Source organism: Dioscorea cayenensis, chromosome 19 (assembly GCF_009730915.1).
Source record: "Dioscorea cayenensis subsp. rotundata cultivar TDr96_F1 chromosome 19, TDr96_F1_v2_PseudoChromosome.rev07_lg8_w22 25.fasta, whole genome shotgun sequence".
Classification (NCBI taxonomy): domain Eukaryota; kingdom Viridiplantae; phylum Streptophyta; class Magnoliopsida; order Dioscoreales; family Dioscoreaceae; genus Dioscorea; species Dioscorea cayenensis.
The window spans coordinates 1,764,428-1,772,989 of NC_052489.1; the positions used below are offsets into that span (position 1 = coordinate 1,764,428).

The 8,562-nt window shown below is 31.7% G+C and overlaps 1 pseudogene; it reads left to right on the forward strand.

Moving 5' to 3' along the window:
* Positions 1–5,327: 5,327 nt before the first annotated feature.
* On the forward strand, positions 5,328–7,789 carry LOC120250710 (annotated as a pseudogene).
* The last annotated feature ends 773 nt before the right edge of the window (positions 7,790–8,562 follow it).

The window sequence follows — 8,562 nt, forward strand, 5'->3', positions numbered from 1 at the left end:
GAGAAGTTTGAGAATTTTTTTTAGATGGCTTATGTCAGATGATGTTAAGGATAATTGTGTAATTTTGTTAAGTTGGGTCAAGTTGGAACTATGGTTAATTTCATTAACCTTAACGGTGGGTAATGGTAACTAATGGCATGGATATATAAGTAAAAAAGTTAGTTTTATGGGGATATGCAAGCAAATAATATTTTTATGGGGGTATTTAAGCAATTTCATGGCTTTGCAGGGGTATGCAAGCAATTTTCCCTTTAATTTATTGATAGTAATATGTATAAGAGTAATAATATTAAATATGTCAAATAAAATTTTTAAAATTAAAAAAATTCAAAAAGAGATAAAGATAGTTATTTGAAATCAAATTAAAAATAAATAATTTAAAATAAATCAAATGAAATAAAACTAATATGCGGATGCTACAACACCCTCCGCACAATTATTTTTTTTTTGAAAATGTAAACCAATATGTATAGTTTAAAAAATGATATATATAGTTTAAAAAAAATTATATTTTTTAAGAAAAAATATTTGTGAAAATCTTTTTTTTTTTGTCCCCTTACCATTTGGTATTAAATTGGTTTATATAGCATAAAAAATTTATATTCTTTTGCAAAAAAAATATATTGTTTTGCTTTCTCGAGTTTTTTTTTTTGCTTGCAAAAATTATTTATATAGTATAAAAATATGTCTTTAGAAAAATATTTGGAGAAGTCTATTATTTGCTTTCTACCTTCGATAAATAGTTATGTATGATATCGAAAATTATATTTTATAAAAATATTTATAAAAGAAAAGTGTTGTTTGCCCTTTTGACGTTTTACGTGACGCACCTAAAAAAGTTTTAGCTACATCTTTACTCATATCTATGTCAGTTTATATAAATAACTTTGTTATATTTTTATCCGATATTAATAGTAAAGCATGAAAGAATGTTATGTCATTTAATATTTTTTTATCTTTGAATAACATTTAGAATTTGACTACCAAAAAATTTATTAGTGAGAGATGATTAATGTCATTAACTTTAGTAACAAATAGTGACATTATCCAATGTTATCACTTAATATGTTATTTATTTGTGACAATAATATAATGTCATTATTACTTATATTTTGGTGACAAACCTATGTATCATAAAAATAAATCAGGATACATGAAAAAAATCCAAATCGTTATATTGATAATATATGTTAATATTTGTGACATTATATAGAATTTAGTTTTAAAAAAGATATTTTAAAATTTGTCACAAAAGAAATATTTTATTAATGATGTACTATATTTGTCACTTAATATTTAAGCCGTCACTAAAAATACAAGTGCATTTGGAGCTAAACTTTTTGTAACAATATCTTGTGACAATTTAAAGTATCGTCACATAAAATTCTCAAACAAGACAAATGAGTGACTAAATAATGATTTCGTTACGTTATGTATTCTTTTTGTGACGAAAAACCAATATGTCAAAATTAAATATGTCACTAATTATCAATTTTGTTGTAATGAATAGAAATGATTACAATTAAAAAAAAAAAACAATTAAAGCATTAAAAATTTAACAACCAATGCCAAAAGTATAAATCCAAGAGTTCAACTATACCCAAACATCTACAAATTAGCCCTCCATTAATAGAGGGCAAGCATCCAAGATATAAATAATAGGAGGAAATATAAAAGCCATGAAAACCGCCTTCTCAATCATGCGGATGAAGGATCAACGGAGAAGCCCTAGGAAAGCATCTATGCATGCCTCCAAGCTGAGCGAACTTGACGGCTACGATCTTCAATCACCTTGAATGTTGATCCGAATCCCCTTGAAATCACCCCTTAAGTGCTGGAGATTCGTTTCTTATCTTAACTATCTTCGCCTCCGAAAAATGCCCAAAAGAAAAGTGTTTAATCCCTTAAAAATCCTCATAAGTTTTATTTATACCTGACTACTTACTGGCTGCTTACTAACGTAAGGACGTGGGCGTAAGGGAGCTACAAAAGATGGTAGCGAGCCTTATGATAACACTTGCGGCCATAAGTCACGTTCGTAAGGTCTTCTGTTTGTGTTAAGGTCCAATATACGGCCGTAAATGATGGACCGTAAGATTCACTTGTTCTGCTTCTTACGAACCCCTTTACAGGCGTAAGTTTTAGTCGTAAACCTCTCTGGCTTACTAGCGTAAGTTTTTCCTATAAGGTCCTCTGAATTAGCTCTGAATTCCTCTTACGGGCTTAAGAATGCTCGCAAGGTCCTCAGAAATTGACTTACGGCCGTAAGGTTGGCTTTAAGCTGTCCTTAAGCCATCCAGTTTTCCTTGTCCTTGTTCAAATCATACCGAGAGAGCTCCAACTTCATCATTAAAGGCCTGAAATGCTTCTTTTGGCTCTCTCTCATCTTGAAATGCTGCCCTAATCTTGAGATTGTGAAACACACTAAATTTAGTATCGAATTCCACAATACGATTTTAATACATGTCGAATGAGTGTACAAAGTGATATAAAATACATTTCTGTTATACACTATTCAAGAAATAGTCCAATCCAAATGAGATAAAATACATGAAAAGAATTATAAAACTCCCTCAAAGCTTGCAATCTCCTTCGATGGATGAAGTTCTTCGAAGATTCTCTGATATCACCGCAGAGATCTCTCCATGAACGGCTCCCTTAAAGCTTTGAACCTTTATCCAATGATTTTAAAACCGGATTAGACCGATCAGTTCAACCGATAACCGGCCGCCAGTCCGGTTCATTTATATAACTTGAACCGGATCTTGATTGAAGTGGTTTTGAACTGGTTTTGGACCGGGAACCGGTGAACCGGTTCGATCGCACCGACCGGTTAAAAAATAATTCACTGATTTCATTTAGGTTTAAAGTCTTAGACTAGTTAAACACAACACACACTCTCATGATCGTTGGTTCATCCTTCATCGAAGGTTGCCCATCGTCAAACACACCCTCAAGGGCCGTGGCCAGCTCGCCATCACCGAAACCCTAGACGTAACCATCCGCTGCCTCTCCCCCTCCTTTCCTCTCTTGCATCCCCACCTTTGACTCCTCCAAAATCTCTGCGCCGGTCAACCCGCAAACCAGGATGTCTTCCTTTTCGATCAGACGGCCTCGGCCGGATCTTGCCCATCATCCCTTCATCTCCTTCTGGAGTCCTTCGGGTCGGGTTGCAGTTGCTTTGCAAATCCTTTCATCCCTTTGTATGCTATTGGACACTTTCTGCTCAACCGAAGATGGCTATGCGAGGCTGAGAAAGGGCTTCCTGTACTCATTGAGATCATCACTACAGCTTGCAGCAAGAATTTAATAGTTGGTTTTTTAATCAAAACCAACATCCAAGGCAAGGATTTAAAATTTTAAATCCTTGATTCTGTATCTTCTCTAATTTTTTCATTAAAAATCAATGAAGAAAAGTTTGATTTTTAATAAATTTTATTTTCCCCATTTTTTTTTTCTGAATTTTCTGGTTATTTTAATAATTTTATGAATTTTTTTTGAAAGGTTATTTATTTTAAAATAAATAAAAAAAGAGAAGTTCTTAAACCGCCGATCGAACTGGTTAGACCGGTTGAACCACGAACCGGTTGGCAAACCGGTTCATCGACTTGTCCGGTTATTAAACACTTCCCTTCATCTAATCTCCCCCTCTTGCTTTCTTCCTTCAGATTAGATATGCAATGGAAGCTCCCCAAATTGTCGCCCAAAGGGCGGCCAATTGAAGAGTAGAGAAGATCTCGCAAAAACGCTAGTTTCTGGGCTTTTATTACTCATAAATTGGGGGTTCTTACGGTAGTAAGAAGCCTTGCGGTCCAATGCTTATGGTCGTAACAGTGCCCGTAATCTTCTTGGGTTGGGAGTTACTCCCATAATAGTTTCCATAATAGTGTTTTGCTATAGTACTCGCCCGTAATAGCACTCGTAAGCCTGACCGTAAGTGACTCTGAAAACTCTGTGTTTCTTCTAAATTTGGCTCAAATCACCTCAAAGGTATTCCTCTTTCTCTATATGTTATCATTCTAGCTTGAATATGACATATATAGAAGCAAATTAAGTACCAAATTCAATCATATATTCAACAATTACATGCAAATTGCTATAAAGAATAATAATCAAATATATTCATTCAAGCACCCATCAGCATCTACAACAACAAATTTATCCATCACAATAAAGTCATATAACAGTGGAAAAATCTGCCACTGTAGCTACATGTCTTTAATTACCTCTATGAGAATTATGGTACAAGGATTTAGTGGTAAATTTAATTGTCACTGTAGCTACATGTCTTTAATTGCCTCTAAGAGTACTCATTAGTTCCATATATTTCTTGTAAATTTTTTAGGTGTGTATATATGTAGAGGTTGCCTCTTGTATGTGGTACCTGATCTAATTAATAAGTCTCTAAAAAGTTTATAAATCACCGTATTTAGTGCATTTCTGTATCTACGTCTTTTAACAAATCTTTAAGTGAAGAACATTTGTCGCCTGCTTTAAAAAGAACTCATCTCCCCTGGTTCTGGAACCAGGGAATACCCTGGTTCCAGCCTATTAAAATTTGACACGTGTCCCCAATTACAATAGAAAAAATATAATAACATCATATGGGACATGTGTCAGAATATAATAGGCTGAAACTAGTGTATTTTCTGGTTCCAGAACCAGAAGAGATGAACTCCTTTAAAAATAAAAAAATAAACATTTACAAGGAAGCAACGCAAGGTGCTTCGCCAATATATGTATATAATTGGAGTACATAAGCCTTAAATGTCACGATGATGATCATTCAAAAATAAATAAATAAATAAATAAATGAATCTTAATAAAAATCAAAGTATGCCTAATTAGATTCGTCAATGTGAAATAAAAAATTCAAAGTTCATGCAAGTCTTTATAATAACTGTCATCATAAAGGAGCAAAAGGTCAAAGTTCTCAAGCGCAACCTATCCTACTCAAGAAAGACTTTCAATTTAAGAGTACTCAATTTATCCTTTACTAATAACTAATTAATTAGCCGGCAAAGACCATTTGCAACGTCGTCTTGAATCATTCATCCGTTGAATATTCAACTTGCTTTACATGTGCGTGTATATGTCTGCCTTCTAAATCCAATAATACTATAAAAGCGCAGCTTTAATATCACATTTCTCATCTACACTTTTTGATCAGTCTCTTGTTATCTTTGGAAAAATAAAGAGGTTTGTACGCAATAGTGTAGTTCTTAAACTAGCAACATGATTTTAATCATCACAGTTGTTTGAGTTGACATACTTATTCTTATTTGCAGAGAGCTTGATCAACAGAAATATATAAATGGAGATTTCTGAAGAGATGTTGAGCGCAATCATTCCGGCAGTGGTGCACTGGGTGTTCGCTGGGATATATATACGGGTTATTAGGAACATATCTCACACAGTACCGTTTACACCCAAAAGGTGATGAAGAGAAGAACAACACTGTATCCAAAAGAGCAGTGATTAAAGGAGTCTTAATCCAACATGTCATTCAAATAGCAGTTCACTACATGGCCGCAAAGGTATTATATAACAGACTTATAATTTTCATTTATAATCTCTTTTGCCATCATTTATAATCTTGACACATGCGCATGATGAATAGATTTTTGTTGTTGTGTGGCTTATATATATATAAGTTGAAAAATATCAAATCTCCAAAAGTGTTATTTTAGATATATATATATATATATATATATATCTAAAATAACACTTTTGGAGATTTGATATTTTTCAACTTATATATATCTAAAATAACACTTTTGGAGATTTGATATTTTTCAACTTATAAAAGAAGTAAAAACTTTCATAATAACTAAAGCTGAGTTATAGAAACATTATTTTTATTTTAAATTTTATTTTAATAATTTTGAAAATAATTATTTATGGTTTTTCGTATCAATATAGTTATACTGGTTTGTGCATGGTTGGATACGTTAAACATGTTAAACCTAGTATTCTGAAACCCGGTTTGACTCTATCAATTGGACTTAGTTCAATAAGACCTTACCTAGAAAATCAAGTGGGGTTTTATAAAAAAACCAGGTTTACAAACAATATTTATTTATTTTTGGTCAATTAAATTGGTAATTTTTTATGGCTTAATTCATTCGAGTACTTTATATATTAAAAAAAAAAAAGGGTTTTGAGTTCAAACCTTAGGGCCGTTTGGTTCGCGGTAATGTAGAAAGATTACCACGTGTTACGTGGTAATCTGAAAATATTACCACGTTTAGTATTGCACCGGTGGTAATGTGGATGGTAATATCACATTACCAACTTATAAATATTACCAAGAAAGTGGTAATCCTATTACCACCAAATTTGGTGTCTATCTTGGATTACTATGGTAATCTTATAACTTTTTATATTTTAACAAATTGATTACCATGACAACACGGTAATGAACTATTCCCGGTAATAAGAGTTCCATATTAAATTACCGCAATATTCCCAATCATATAACATTCTCACTCATATTATGGTAATCTCATTACGTGGTAATATATCATTACCACGAACCAAACGACCCCTAAAAAGAACCATGTTTATATATACATATATTATAATTAAATTTTGTACTTTTCAAATTTTCAAAAATAAAAAATAATGTTCCAATGAATTCTCAAATTTATAAAAGCGTAAATATTCATATATATATATATATATATATAATCAAATTTAATATTAATTAATACTATCAACTTTTAAGAACCGAATCCAGTTAATAGGAACCAGTATTAAATTTATATTTACAATTTTTTTATAAAGTCATCAAATATATGCTTATATATTCTTTATCTTATCCATATCTATGCTAATCATTATGCTGATTTGTTTGTTATATAATATTAAAAAATCACATGGTCTATTAAAGTTACTGCTATTTATTAATATTTATAAATTATAAAAAAAATTATTTGTTTGTTATATTTTATCTTATTATTTTTCATATTTTTAGCCATTTATAATGTACATATTATATATTTATATTTAATTAAAATTATGTATGTATATTATTGATGACTAGTTGAACCCTACATATTCAAACCTAGTCAACCATTGACCTGTGACCGAGTAGCCTTCCCAAATCCATGATTTCAGAACATTGTTTAAACCATGAATCCTTCCCTCCTCTGGTTTAAGGTCTAGTGTGATTTTAAAAAACATTGTATTTGTAAACATATTTATGTGCGTGCACGTGCAGGTTAGGGGTAACGAAGGATTAGCAGCAAAGGAACAACAGCCTTCCCTAACGGTGGTGGCAGTGCAATGGATAATTGCCATGATAGTCATAGACACGTGGCAGTACTTTGTTCACAGATTCATTCACGTAAACAGGTTCTTATACAGGCACATCCATGCAGCACACCATGCTCAGATAGTACCCTACGTGTATGGAGCTCTCTATGGGCATCCTATAGAATCCCTACTAATGGACATTATTGGTGGTGCTTTGGCCTTCTTAATCTCTGGCATGACCACCAGAACCAGCATCTTCTTCTTTTCTTTTGCAACAATCAAATCTTTTGGACTTGCACTCTGGGCTATATATCCCTTGAATCCCTCCAAGCTTTGTTCTTTAATAATTGTGCTTTTCATGACACTCACCACCAACTCAAGGGTCACAGACATAACTTCTCTCAACCATTCTTCATCTCATGGGATAAGATCCTTGGGACTTACATGCCATACAGTGTTGAGGAGAGGACAGGTGGAGGTTTTGAAATTAAGTTTCGCAAGGATGCTTAGAGTTGCATCGCTTGCATGCATGCCCATGCATCCAGTATATATATATATACATATATATTTGTATCATTAGTGTGAGATTTATGGTGGTGTATTTAAGTTAGAAAATCTTTGTGTACTAGGAGTATGTACACCCTCCATTTTGAAATATAAATCATTTTTAAATTATACACAATAATTAATGATAACAATAAATTTTAAATTAAATTTAAAATAAAATGAATTCAAAGACTAAACTACCTGTTAATTTATCGGGACCATAATTATAAAACCTTGTATATTTTTTTTTTATTAAACTCGTTTTCTTTTACCAATGGTTTGTGTTTTTTTTTTCTCTTAAATTTTTTTTAAAATATTTGGCATGTTTTATCACCAAAATTTTCAATTTAAAATTTTTAAAATCTATAATTTTTCAATGTAAAATTTTTTTTGACAAAGATTTTAAATTTTAAAATTATGAATGTTTATAATTCTCACCAAAATTTGTTCTCTAAAACAAAGAATGGGTGTCAGATGGTTTTACATGAAATAGATTGAAGATGGGTGTAGAACATTCTTATATTGATACATGAGATAGATGATAAAAGCAAGCACAAATTCATTTAAATTTGATGTTATTTTGATGCTGCTATTATTATTGACCTCACTCTAAGTCCAATTTTTTTTTTTTTTAATAAAGTAGATAAACTACAAATTTATTAAAATAAGAAGACACTACACCAAATTAGTGCTTTCGTGGCACTTTTATAGCGGCGTTTTTTAAAAAACGCCGGCATTATAGTACATTGTGCGGTGTTT